Raw genomic sequence first — 10,000 nt, 5'->3', positions numbered from 1 at the left:
ACCCTCACCCCTTCACATTGATTAGGAGCTCTAAGTATGACGCTGACTAAAGGGTTCCGTCAGGGATGGAGTTGTACTTCGCAGAACGTTCTGTTTGACTTGGACTGTAGAACTCATCACTATGAGCAGGTGAACACGAGCGAAGCCCCGCCCATCAAACAATGTGAATACAGTGGCATCAGTTGGAAGGGTTGTACAAATAACTTCAAGGTTTTCATTAGTTGCTACATTGTTGTGCACGAGCAGGAAGACAAGCTGCGCCGAGCGGGGAGCTCCCAACGCTCCTCAGGCGGAATCAACAAAGCCTGAAACAAGTTGAGTTCCATGAAGTCAGACACGGAGCCGAGGGAGAGGAGGATGAAGCTACTGGGCTGCACCCCGGGGGAGCAAAGGAGCTTTGTGGGAAGAACAATAAACCTTGTGAAGCCGAGGAAAAACAAAGACACACAGCTCTCGTGACAAATGGGTTCAGTAGATTGCTGAGTGGACGTTTTTAGCACCTATCACATGGAACAACAACAAGAAACATTCAGTACGTACAACCACCGATAATGAGTTTTACCGACTCCAAAACCAGTTCCACAAACGCCTCAGACTGTAAGACGTTGAATCAGGTGTCAGCGAGTACACCAGTCCATTTACGCAACACAACAACAACAACAACAACAACATCCTGCTCAGTCGCTAGTGCACATGTGTGAACTCCGACCGCACACCTGTGGTTACAGAGCTGGTTAACGTAACGAAGGTTCTATTGAGTTTATATGAATATGATGCGTTCAAGCTCTAGAGGTAATGTCTTTACTACCGCTGCATTTATATATACGCTAAGCAATACAATTTAAAAAATCTCAAATGTATAGTATAATAAGAAAAATGCACAATATATAAACATATTAAATAGAATAATAATATAAAATGTAATTAATTAACAAAACAGTAATGCAAAGATGTCACAAAACAAACAAACAAACAAACAACAGTGTAAACAACAGTAAAAGTCCTGGGCAAAGGTTAATTATAACATCATCACGATGTGTTCGATGCAATCTTGTACAATATAGTTTTTGCACAAAAACTTGAAAATACACGTTGTCTGAAGATGTTTCCAGGTGAATATGAAAATAGATATTAGAGATGAGCTGCTTAACTGCCTGACACGCTCGGTGCAGATTGTGACACTTAATTAAAACTACTGACTTGTTAGAATCCATAATAAATACCTTTTATTTCCTAATAATTTGAGCTGTGTGATTTAATGCAAATAACCACGATGCTCCGTTAGACCAACGCTTCTCAACCCCCCCCCCCACACACACACACACACACACACACACACTCACCACTACCATCAACATTGCTACCTGCTCTGCACTGCTGTTGTTTACTGACTCCAAGTGTCGAGCAGATGTCGAGGCAAAAATATGAAAAATGCATAATTTTGACGCCGTAGCAGATTTATTTCCCAGCCAGACTAATACAATTGTACAAGAGCCTGACAATCTGTTTTCATGAGCAATGACTTCATCACACACACCCCTCCCCCCTCCCCCCTCCCATCATCAATATAGTGTTTCTAAAAATTGTGCAGCCCAAATAAAGGATTCAAATTCTGACCTTTAATGGTTTTACCGTTGATTTCCTCTGGCGGACGGTATCACCGGGATTATCATGGTTGACCATTCTAATTTTACACAACATGGTTAACAGGAACAAAAATGTATCTATACTTTAAGAAGTGGGCGTAGTATTTGTTTGTGCACTGATGTGTTGAAGCCTCTATTCTGCAATTTGGCGATGGCCTTCTTGGATTACGTCTCTGGTGTCCTGTCAATCACCTTGTAGCCCCGCCTCTAAAGCATCCCCTGCTTTATGGTCTGTTTGACTCTAAATTACCATAATTTACTAAATGAACATCACGCTGTATTGAAGAAGACTTGAAACTAGAGTCGTTTATATAGACTTTCTTTTCACAATCACATATTGCATAAACACAGATTTGACATGATACCATCATTGCGTAGCAACATTTTAACTGTGGGATCGCCTCTTATATACTACTTGCTGTGGGAGGGTTCAGTCACTAACAGATAATACGACCTGCGCAGAGATAAAAGATCAACACGATGGAAAGAATTACGACAACTCGTGTTGTTTGTTATTGTACACAAGCTAAACATCTGGTTTATCCCACACAGGGAACAGTAGGGAGTTTGAGAACATGTTAAAGTAATTCAAGGAAAGCAGACCTCCATAATACAAGAGAATATGCATCAATGAAGAAAGTATACATCCATACTGTAAATATATTAACAACCACAGCAGCCTCCTCTGGTTGTATAGAAGTCTATGCTTCATATGTTAAAGCTGCATTCTCTCTACTGACCACCAGGGGGCGACTCCTCTGGTTGTATAGAAGCCTATGCTTCACGTGTTAAAGCTGCATTCTCTCTCCTGACCACCAGGGGGCGACTCCTCTGGTTGTATAGAAGTCTATGCTTCATGTGTTAAAGCTACATTCTCTCTCCTGACCACCAGGGGGCGACTCCTCAGGTTGTATAGAAGTCTATGCTTCATGTGTTAAAGCTGCATTCTCTCTCCTGACCACTAGGGGTGACTCCTCTGGTTGTATAGAAGTCTATGCTTCATGTGTTAAAGCTGCATTCTCTCTCCTGACCACCAGGGGGCGACTCCTCTGGTGGTATAGAAGTCTATGCTTCATGTGTTGAAGCTGCATTATCTCTCCTGACCACCAGGGGGCGACTCCTCTGGTTGTATAGAAGTCTATGCTTCATGTGTTAAAGCTGCATTCTCTCTCCTGACCACTAGGGGGTGACTCCTCTGGTTGTATAGAAGTCTATGCTTCATGTGTTAAAGCTGCATTCTCTCTCCTGACCACCAGGGGGCGACTCCTCTGGTTGTATAGAAGTCTATGCTTCATTTGTTAAAGCTGCATTTTCTCTGCTGACCACCAGGGGGCGACTCCTCTGGTTGTATAGAAGTCTATGCTTCATGTGTTAAAGCTGCATTCTCTCTCCTGACCACCAGGGGGCGACTCCTCTGGTGGTATAGAAGTCTATGCTTCATGTGTTGAAGCTGCATTATCTCTCCTGACCACCAGGGGGCGACTCCTCTGGTTGTATAGAAGTCTATGCTTCATGTGTTAAAGCTGCATTCTCTCTCCTGACCACTAGGGGGTGACTCCTCTGGTTGTATAGAAGTCTATGCTTCATGTGTTAAAGCTGCATTCTCTCTCCTGACCACCAGGGGGCGACTCCTCTGGTGGTATAGAAGTCTATGCTTCATGTGTTGAAGCTGCATTATCTCTCCTGACCACCAGGGGGCGACTCCTCTGGTTGTATAGAAGTCTATGCTTCATGTGTTAAAGCTGCATTCTCTCTCCTGACCACTAGGGGGTGACTCCTCTGGTTGTATAGAAGTCTATGCTTCATGTGTTAAAGCTGCATTCTCTCTCCTGACCACCAGGGGGCGACTCCTCTGGTTGTATAGAAGTCTATGCTTCATTTGTTAAAGCTGCATTTTCTCTGCTGACCACCAGGGGGCGACTCCTGGTTGTATAGAAGTCTATGCTTCATGTGTTAAAGCTGCATTCTCTCTCCTGACCACCAGGGGGCGACTCCTCTGGTGGTATAGAAGTCTATGCTTCATGTGTTGAAGCTGCATTATCTCTCCTGACCACCAGGGGGCGACTCCTCTGGTTGTATAGAAGTCTATGCTTCATGTGTTAAAGCTGCATTCTCTCTCCTGACCACTAGGGGGTGACTCCTCTGGTTGTATAGAAGTCTATGCTTCATGTGTTAAAGCTGCATTCTCTCTCCTGACCACCAGGGGGCGACTCCTCTGGTTGTATAGAAGTCTATGCTTCATTTGTTAAAGCTGCATTTTCTCTGCTGACCACCAGGGGGCGACTCCTCTGGTTGTATAGAAGTCTATGCTTCATGTGTTAAAGCTGCATTCTCTCTACTGACCACCGGGGTCGACTCCTCTGGTTGTATAGAAGTCTATGCTTCATGTGTTAAAGCTGCATTCTCTCTACTGACCACTAGGGGGTGACTCCTCTGGTTGTATAGAAGTCTATGCTTCATGTGTTAAAGCTGCATTCTCTCTCCTGACCACCAGGGGGCGACTCCTCTGGTTGTATAGAAGTCTATGCTTCATGTGTTAGAGCTGCATTCTCTCTCCTGACCACCAGGGGGCGACTCCTCTGGTTGTATAGAAGTCTATGCTTCATGTGTTAAAGCTGCATTCTCTCTCCTGGCCACCAGGGGGCGACTCCTCTGGTTGTATAGAAGTCTATGTTTCATGTGTTAAAGCTGCATTCTCTCCACCAGGGGGCGACTCCTCTGGTTGTATAGAAGTCTATGCTTCATGTGTTAAAGCTGCATTTTCTCTGCTGACCACCAGGGGGCGACTCCTCTGGTTGTATAGAAGTCTATGCTTCATGTGTTAAAGCTGCATTCTCTCTACTGACCAAACAAATGATATTATGAATGTAGTTTTCTTTTTCTCTTTTGTGACCACTAGGGGGTGACTCCTCTGGTTGTATAGAAGTCTATGCTTCATGTGTTAAAGCTGCATTCTCTCTCCTGACCACTAGGGGGTGACTCCTCTGGTTGTATAGAAGTCTATGCTTCATGTGTTAAAGCTGCATTCTCTCTCCTGACCACCAGGGGGCGACTCCTCTGGTTGTATAGAAGTCTATGCTTCATTTGTTAAAGCTGCATTTTCTCTGCTGACCACCAGGGGGCGACTCCTCTGGTTGTATAGAAGTCTATGCTTCATGTGTTAAAGCTGCATTCTCTCTACTGACCACCGGGGTCGACTCCTCTGGTTGTATAGAAGTCTATGCTTCATGTGTTAAAGCTGCATTCTCTCTACTGACCACTAGGGGGTGACTCCTCTGGTTGTATAGAAGTCTATGCTTCATGTGTTAAAGCTGCATTCTCTCTCCTGACCACCAGGGGGCGACTCCTCTGGTTGTATAGAAGTCTATGCTTCATGTGTTAGAGCTGCATTCTCTCTCCTGACCACCAGGGGGGCGACTCCTCTGGTTGTATAGAAGTCTATGCTTCATGTGTTAAAGCTGCATTCTCTCTCCTGACCACCAGGGGGCGACTCCTCTGGTTGTATAGAAGTCTATGCTTCATGTGTTAAAGCTGCATTCTCTCCACCAGGGGGCGACTCCTCTGGTTGTATAGAAGTCTATGCTTCATGTGTTAAAGCTGCATTTTCTCTGCTGACCACCAGGGGGCGACTCCTCTGGTTGTATAGAAGTCTATGCTTCATGTGTTAAAGCTACATTCTCTCTACTGACCAAACAAATGATATTATGAATGTAGTTTTCTTTTTCTCTTTTGTAAAATAACAGTATATATATATATATATATATATATATATATATATATATATATATATAGTATCCGTATCTCTCACCGATATTGTTGAAAACGCCATATTGTGGAGCAGTAATCGTCGGAGCCCTTGGGAAAAGGTCAATTAGTGCTAATTCATTAATTAGGTGCTAATTTTTTTTTAATGCGTTTGTCACAAAGTAATTTGCCCCCTTGTTAATATAAACATATTGATCAGTGCAGCTTTAAAGTTCCCATAAAACCCTCGAGCAGAGTGCTATTAGATTCCTGTAAAAACAGTAAGCTCGGGAGGCGCTTGTCACGGATATTGATTGATTGGCGTTTACAGTGGCCAATAGTGCTGAACGTGCGTTACACATTTCTGACCGGCAGTATAGCTATGAGATCGGGTTTTTACGACGGATCGGACGGCAGTGAAAAGAAGTTTAAAGACAACCAGGAACATCTTTCTGCTGTTTCCCAGGAAATCACAACCTCCAGAATACCATCAAGAAACACCTCCTAAACTTCTAACTCGTATTTAAAACTCCTTCAATGTAAATCACGTAACTTCCGAACCCCAAAGTGCAGCGGTTCCTCTCAACGCGCCGATCGGCGGCCGTAAGAGGAGTTGAGCCGCGGCAGCTCGGTGGTATTCCCCCGGGTCAGCTGGCACACATGAGGAGGCAGATCAGCACTATTTGTACAAAGTCACACACGGCCCGCAGAGGACGCTCCACCTGCCATTGAGATGAACTGGCTAACAATTGATCGTGTGTGTGTGTGTGTGTGTGTGTGTGTGTGTGATGGAGAGACAAGTGTTGGGTTCAGCTCAGCTAGATTGTGGGGGTTTCTTTAATGAGAAATGCACTCGCTGCATAACAATGTCCATATCTCAAAATGTTCTCTCGCGGTCGCTGCAGGCTTTTTCAATTCTGTCTCAATTTTCCGAAGCGTCCGCATGCGTCTGTTTGTGTTCAGAGGGTCCAGAGCATGCGGCGCCGGAGGGCTCGTCTCGCAACTTTTGGGGAAATACTGATTTGTTTTTTTTAAGCATCGTTTTGGCGGATTGTTCGTTTCAAACAAGATCTTCAGCAGAATGATTCAGATTCATCTCAAAGTCTTGACATAGTGTTCCAGATGTACAGGTAATATTTATACACTGAATTTGGGAACAGAACGAGGCATTCACCACTAAACTCTGCCTGTAAAGGAACCCGAGGTCATTAGTTTGGGTCTGAAAGGAAGAATTTAAATGTATTGATATACGCAAACTGGGCATCGTTGAAATGTGGCCTTCTACAAAGCTGAATACGTGTATATACAGATTTACGTGTAGACATGCAGGATACATTACAGTTATGGATTTATTAATATTCACTTTTCAAAATAAGTCAATTGCACACATGCCTTCTTAACTTGAGGGAGGGGGGAAAAGTTCATCCTCAGCTGAATCCAAGCAAACCCTCTCAGGATTGTCAGTCATAATTAGTATGTTGTTGCCGCCCCGCTGCTGACACTAAATCAAAAGAAAGCTAATTCATCTCCAAAGTTCCTTCAGATATGCGCTTTATAATTCACATCAGAGGACATGAAGGTGTTTCCGATGCGCGGCGGCACGCTGCAATCAGCACTTTCCTTCATTAGCCGGCTGAAGGTCATCTAGCATCTCACTTGTGTGAAGATGCTTCGGCAAAAATAAGGTGCATCAACGGGGTTCAGGAAGGAAGCCACAGTGGAAATGAGTCATCAACACTGCACCGGACTGGGCTGTTCTGATGAATATCAATATACCTTTTATTGGACAGCTTAAAGTAGAGAGAGGTCAGGAAACGAGGGGGGAGATGGTGACCTTCAGACGTTGTTGTCATCCGTCTGGTTTCTGGTATGAAGCACATTTAAACACTGAACAATGAGGGGGGGGCAAGGTGTATGTTTTAAAGTGTCAACATATAATTGTATATCTTACTTTTATATCACGCTTACAAGGTGGATACCCTGAAATAAGTTTGGTGGAGAGGAGGAATGGTCCTCCATACTGGATAACCAGACCACCATCTGCACCACCTCCTATCCATCTATCTATCCATCCATCTATCCATATATCTATCTATCTATCTATCTATCTATCTATCCATATATCTATCTATCTATCCATCTATCTATCCACCTATCTATCCATCCATCTATCTATCTATCTATCTATCTATCCATCTATATATCTATCTATCTATCCATCTATCTATCCACCTATCTATCCATCCATCTACCTATCTATCTATCTATCTATCCATCTATATATCTATCTATCTATCCATCCATCTATCTATCTATCTATCTATCTATCTATCTATCCATCTATATATCTATCTATCTATCCATCCATCTATCTATCTATCTATCTATCTATCTATCTATCTATCTATCCATCCATCTACCTATCCATCCATCTATCTATCTATCTATCTATCCATCCATCTACCTATCCATCCATCTATCTATCTATCTATCTATCTATCAATCGATCCATCTATCTATCCATCTATCTATCTATCCATCTATCTATCTATCTATCTATCTATCTATCTATCTATCTATCTATCTATCCATCTATCTATCTATCTATCTATCTATCTATCTATCTATCTATCTATCCATCTATCTATCTATCCATCTATCTATCTATCTATCTATCTATCCATCTATATATCTATCTATCTATCTATCTATCTATCCATCCATCTACCTATCCATCCATCTATCTATCTATCTATCTATCTATATATCTATCTATCCATCCATCTATCTATCTATATATCTATCTATATATATATATATATATATATATATATATATATATATATATCTATCCATCTTGAGACTGTGATCCAGTCAGATCCCTCCATCAATGTTCAGGCTTCATAATAATGTGACTTCCTGTTTCTCCAACACTGTGACCAACTATTAAACCAGACGTTCGATAGTTTACTTTAAAACATCTCCTCACTTATTTCTAGTCGTATGAAGCATCGCAAACATCATTTTAATCGTCCATCTCAAAACATTTGATGTGGATGCATTTTGTTTTGTTTCTGAAAATAACATCCGACCAGTTTTCATCCACCGAAGAAGCAGAAGATACCGCGAGAGGAAATATGTCTTTGGATTTAAACCAATCAGCTGTTTTCTGATCCGCTGTTGGACGAAACCTTTCTGTACGCTTCTCCTGGACTTTGAACTAATCTCTGGTAACCGCCTGTTCTCTGTCGTTTGTGTTTCTTTTAATGTTCATCCCAAAGCATACAAATGAAATCAGGTTCTCCGGCTCTGCTTCTTACGTTTGGTTTAAAACCCAAAAGAATCAACGACGAGGAGCATTTTCATTCTTCTTCTCTGCAGGCGTTACGGTACATAATAATAATAATTATAATTACATAGAGTGAGACGTCACACCGAGACGCTTGAGAGTATTTGAATGTATTAACTTTTATAAGCATCTGAAAAAAGAAAGAGGCGTGTGGCTCAAGAGAGGAAAACTTTTAAATAAGGATCATTATTATAACTCGTTATATATCGCCCCCCCATCCCAAATGAGAGCCTGATACCTGCAGCATCAGCATCGATATCGCTCCATCCAAACCCCCCGAGCAGTAACTCCGCCCACGGAGACTTGATTGTCACGAGGACCACTTGACAATGAGTCCTGCTGGACTTAGTCTAATCCTCCATGACGCGTCCGGCTTCCAGGCTCCTCATGAGGGAGGCGGCAGGAAGCCGAGAGCGTCGAGTCAGCTGTTCTCTAATCTGACTGTTTTCTCTCTCCGACGACACTGACAAGTGCTGTGTGTGTGTGTGTGTGTGTGTGTGTGTGTGTGTGTGTCTCTAAATGAATGCAGATTAAATCCTTCCCTCGCGAGGTCATTATTTACTACGAGAACTTAATGATTCTGGCTCTCCGTCTCGAGGCTCTCGTGGTTAATGAAAGCAGCGAGAAAGGACTGAATTAAAAAAGCCTGGCTTGTTGGTTGCCGTGGTTACCTCGAAAGTAGACGCTTGGACGTATGAAGTGGAATGAGCAGTACATTAGTGAAGTTATTTGTTTTTATTTTACAGTTTTTAGGATAGTGCATGGATTAAGAGCAGCAGACTTTGAGACCACCAACACGCCCCAGAGAGGAGAGAAGAAAGCTACGCTAACCCAGCTAGGTCCTGAGGCTGCTCCACTACCCAGCATGCACCTGGCTGTCTGATGACCGGTTGCAGAAGAATACAATGGAAAGCAGCCGGAGGTCGGTGACTCCACAGAGACCTGGATCCATGGTGGTCCAGGATCAAGCTGCACTTGGTGGACAGAGACCAGGACTCTGTGTGTGTATGTATATATATTTATATATGTATATATATACATATATTTATATATATATATACATATATTTATATATGTATATATATACACATATATTTATGTATATATACATATATTTATATATATATATATACATATATTTATATATGTATATATATATACATATATTTATATATATATATACATAAATTTATATATATATATATATATATACATATATTTATATATATATACATATATGTATATATATACATATATTTAT

The sequence above is a fragment of the Cyclopterus lumpus genome, chromosome 3, assembly GCF_009769545.1.
Source record: "Cyclopterus lumpus isolate fCycLum1 chromosome 3, fCycLum1.pri, whole genome shotgun sequence".
In the NCBI taxonomy this organism is placed as follows: Eukaryota; Metazoa; Chordata; class Actinopteri; order Perciformes; family Cyclopteridae; genus Cyclopterus; species Cyclopterus lumpus.
This window is presented reverse-complemented; position numbering follows the sequence as displayed.